Genomic DNA, 5,159 nt, shown 5'->3' with positions numbered 1-5,159 from the left:
AGTAGACTAGTATATTTTTCAGTTCTGGAATCTTCTTTTTTCTTTTTATTGCTTCCAGTTCTCAGCTAAAATTTTCAATATTGTCTTTCATCTTTTTAAACATAAATTTTAAAAAGTCTATGTCTGTAACTATTTCTAGAGCCCCTGTAAATCCATTTCAATTGCCCATTTTTTCTTTGTCTCCTTGTGTATCTGTTATTTCTTACTGTACACTGAACATTATTTTTGAAAAGGTATTTACTAAAATAATGTGAGGACTAGGATAATATTACTTTTATCTAGAGAAGTTTTTTGCTTGCTTCTGCTCTGCATCTAGGGTTGTCGACAGTCCCCAGTGGCCTTGATCCAATTTCAGAGCTTGAGATGCCAGGACTGAATTGAAGGCCCTGGAGAGCACTCGGCTTCTGGCTCTCTTCTGCTCCCAGGGTGCAGCCTTTCCGGGATTCCAACGCAAAAGGAAGCGGGTCCATCGGGTTCCCCCAAACACAGGCTCACCCGTATGTTGGCCAGCTTTACGCTGCAGTCAGGGTGCCCTAAGCCCTCAAGGCGCCCCTCCGCCTCTGCGCCACCTCCTCCGGGGTCAGCCAGCGGCTCCGGAGGAACTGTGGCCTCCACGCCCTGGGTCCCTCGCTTAGACCTTTCCTGTTAATTCTTCATGATCCCACTGGCTCACTCACAAGAGCCAATATGCCTTGAAGAGCATCTTAGGTGACTTTTGCTAGATTTTCTGTTTATTCTCAGTAGAAGAGTTCTAAAAAACAGATTTCCTCATTAGCAGGATCAGAAGCCCTCTTGGGGCAGCCAGCCAAGAGCCTATGGCCACCAGATTTATTCCTTAAGATTTAATATCACTATCCAGTAGACAGTTTTATCTGAAAAGACCCTTCAGAGAGAGAGAGAGAGGCATTAAGTATACTGGCAGGAGTTTGGGTTGGAGGTAGGTTACTTTGGACCTTCAGTTGCAGCCCTTTGGTTCAGAGATCTACTTAGGAAAGAAATCTTGTTTATTTTTCTTTACTTAAAAAAATGCCATTAATATTATGGGCTCCACAAGATCCTTTCAAAACACATCTCATCTATATGGATACGTGTCTCTTCAAGTTATAAAAATGTATTTACAATATCTTCTAAGATAAATAAACACCAAGCTCTAGAATTTATTTTAGACTTAGACTGCCACACTCAGGCGATTTGGAAAATAACTCAAAATGTTTTTGTGAGTTAAAAGAACCTCTCTGAGCTCCTCTCCATTAACTGACTCATTCATTAATAATGCGTCATTGGACTTTCACTGGTCCCTGTGCTAGGATTCTGAATATTGGGAGTATGTGCTTCTTAACCTCCAAGAATTTATAAATTAGCTAAAATCAGACAGGTGAAACACAGCTAACGTGATCAATATGTATAAGTTCCTTTAATGAAATGTACATATATTATAGAGCCCAAATCAGCTCATAGCAGGAAAGAATATTTATGGGTTATTCTGCTTCCTCAATTGTTTGTCATAAACCCTCATGGTCATAGTTCCTAATTGTCGACTATTTTTGGCTCCCTTGAAAAATTAACAAGGACCTGTGCGATCTAAACTGTTCCATTTATTAATAACCACTAAGGGGAAGTGGATTTGGCCGAACGGATAGGGAGTCCGCCTACCACATGGGAGGTCCAAGGTTCAAACCCCGGGCCTCCTTGACCTATGCGGAGCTGGCCTAAGTGCAGTGCTGATGCGTGCAAGGAGTGCCCTGCCACGCAGGGGTGTCCCCCGAGTAGAGGAGCCCCACGTGCAAGGAGTGCACCCCATAAGGAGAGCCGCCCAGCGTGAAAAAGTGTAGCCTGCCCAGGGTGGCACCGCACACACGGAGAGCTGACGCAGCAAGATGACGCAACAAAAAGAGACACAGATTCCAGGTGCTGCTGATAAGAATACAAGAGGACACAGAAGAACACACAGCAAATGGACAAAGAGAACAGACAACCGGGGGGGTGGGGGGGAAGGGGAGAGAAAAAAAATCTTTAAAAATAAAACAAAACAAAATCCACTAAGGGCCTATGAGCTAAAAGTGGTATAAAATATTCGGTAAGCAAACAGGCACAGGAGCCCACTAGCTCTAGTGTGCATCGTGGGTTGGCCACTTACTGGTTGGGTAACCTTGGCTGACCTCCCCATGCCTTGCTTTACTCTTCTGTAAAGTAAGGTAGTAATAAAATGTACTCTGTACCGTGGCTGCGCAGCTCAAATGGGTTAGTATACCTAATGCCTTAGGACAAAGTCAGGTACCTGGCAAAGCTCACCAGGTAAGGTCTTATTCCTGTCAAGGTGCACTCATGGTTAAACATTTACCTAGAGGAAGTGAAGTATAAAAAGGAAAATGCTTTCTGAATTATTAACAACAACAACACACACATAAAAGAGGGAAAGGGGAAAATCCATTTTACTCCCAACCAAGACACGTTTAAAGCAAACACTCCCCTGAACCTATTTAAATGTGAAGTGTAGAGAAGCACTTTCTAATTTGTCACAACCTCCAAAATATCTTTTTTACTTTTCTTACACCCACACTTGAAAGTGTCAGCATTTATTACTGAAGGCAATTTTACTGAAAGACTTTTAGCTTATCAGTGTGCCTTACACTGGTTGATTTTCTTATGTTGAACCACCCTTGTATTCCTGGGATAAATCCCACCTGGTGGATAATTCTTTCACTGTGCTGTTGGATTTGATTTGCTAGTCTTTGATGTACTGAAGATTTTGCACCTACATTCATAAGGGAAATTGGTCTGTGGTTTTCTTTTCTTGAGAAGACTTAACTGGAATTGGTATTAGAGTGATGTTGGCCTCATCAAATGAATTAGGAAGAGCTCTCTTCTCCAATTTTTTTTCTGGAAAAGTTTAACACCATTAAGATTGTTGTTAATTCTCTGAAGGTTTGGTCCAATTCACCAGTGATGCTGTCTGGCCCTGGGCTTTTCTCTTTTGGGAGGTTTTTGATGACTGATTCAATCTCTTGACTTTGTTATAGAGCTTCTATTTCTACTTGAGTCAGACTAGGTAACTGTATATTTCTAAGAATGTGTCCACTTCCTCTAGAAGACCTTGTGTTTGGCCACCACCTTCCCTCTTCTCTTGCTTTGGCTTATTGTGGAGAGCTTCGGATACCACTGAGGCCAAAATCGACCATGGGCCACAGGACCCCTCTAGAGAAAATGCCCCCGTGCCCTGTAGGGCCCCGGGAGGCTGGCTGAATGTGCTCCGTGTGCGCCACCCACCGAATGGCCCCAGAGGTGCCAGCGCAGGGGCTGATGCCAACAACACCCCCCACGGCTGCTTTGCCCAGGACAGGTATTGCTAAGGTCACATGTGAGAGGGGCCAAGAACACCTGGCTCCCCCATGCCCTGAGGACGGGGACCAACAGAAGCCAGGAGCCCTCTCCCCTCCAGTAAACGAGAACTATGGCTTGGAGCCCCTCTCAGGCATGGCTTCTCTTCCCGCAAGCTCTGAGGGTCACTGAGATACTAGGTGAGGAATGGCAAATGCGTCTCATCTCCTATTTGGTCTCTAGCTGTTTGGAGGTAGCTGCCCGGGGCCCTGTACTTGGTATCTTACAGGCAGGTCCAGCAAGGAATGGAAGAGTGCTATGCTAAGTCAGCGTGGGGTGGGAGCAGGGGTCACCTCGGAAACCTGCCCCGCCTGACTCCCGCGAAACAGCTGGGATCCCTACCACGTGTAGTTACGTAACTGCTCGAGGAGGAGTTTAAAGCCAGAGTATGAATCTCTGGTTCATTGGTCTTTACCCAGGTCAGCTAACAGGGAGGTGAAGATGGTCAACCACCACACCAGGGAATCAAGAGTGCCTACAACTGTAAGCAGAGGAATTGCATCCACCATCCATGTGGAATCTAAGCCCCTCTTTATCTAGAGGTGGAGTGGACATCACCATCTCAGAGTCCATAGGATGGAGGAATAAAGTATGGACTAGAGTGGACTTACTGATATTCTACTATAAACTATGGTGACTAGTAGCAGAAGAAATTGTAGCTTGAGGTGGAGGAAGTTACCACAGTAGTTGCTGAGGACAGGGAGAGGGAAGAAGAGATGTGATGTGGGGGCATTTTTGGGACTTGGAGTTGCCCTAAATGATATTGCAGGGACAGATGCTGGACATTATATATCCTGCCATAACCCACTGAATGGACTGGGGGAGAGTGTGAACTGCAGGGTAAACTGTCATCCATTTGGCACAGCAGTGCTCCAGAATGTGTTCACCAAGTGCGACGAGTGTGCCACAGTGATGGAGGAGGTTGTTGGTGTGGGAGGAGTGGGGTGGGGGGACGCGGGGTATATGGGAACTTCATATTTTTTAATGTAACTTTTTTTGTGTGATGTTTATATCTTCAAAAAAATACAATTTACAAAAATGATGGGGTGGGGGTGTGGGGTATATGGAAACTACTTATGTTTTTCTATGCTTTTTCATGTAATGTTGTTTGTGATCTATTAACTTTAATAGAAAAGGTGTAGAAAAATAAAATAAATAAAGCCAGAGTATGAGAAACACCCCCACTGCCGCCAGCCTGGGGGGCACAGCCCGGGGCTTGGGAGGAGCAGCTCTCTCCTTGCACTGGGCACTGAGCTGTGGAAGCCCCCTCAGCGGCCCGGCCTTCAGGAGGTAGGGGGTGCTGAGGCAGCACCGCTCAGAGCAGGCAGCTCAGGTCCCTGAGTTCAGTGGGACACCGAGGAAAGGCGACGGCAGGTCAGGGCTGAGCGGTGCTTCAGCCCGGCCGTGCCTCTTGCTGCGCTCTTCCCGGCGTGGTGCTGGACAGACACCCAGGAAGGATGAGGCCAACGCAGGTGCATGGTGGACAGGCCCGTTTGCGGCGGTGGAAGGCAGGGTGGGGCCGCAGCTCCCACCCTTCCCCCCCGCCTCTTCTCTGACCTGGCGGCCGCGCGGGAGGATCAGCCCCGGCTTTCCGTGTTGACCCGGAGAGGAGCTAAGCGGAGCGAGAGGCAGCGGGGAGTGACGGCGGGTCCCAAGAGCAACTGTCCTGGGAAGCTGCTCACGGGGCAGATTGCTCATTCCTGCTGACCTCCGGGAACCCCAAGGTGCACCCCTTGGTAGGTGCTGCGGGTGGGAGGGGGAGCAGCCTTTGCTCCCGGGCC

Source organism: Dasypus novemcinctus, chromosome 27 (genome assembly GCF_030445035.2).
Source record: "Dasypus novemcinctus isolate mDasNov1 chromosome 27, mDasNov1.1.hap2, whole genome shotgun sequence".
NCBI classification, from domain to species: domain Eukaryota; kingdom Metazoa; phylum Chordata; class Mammalia; order Cingulata; family Dasypodidae; genus Dasypus; species Dasypus novemcinctus.
This window is presented reverse-complemented; position numbering follows the sequence as displayed.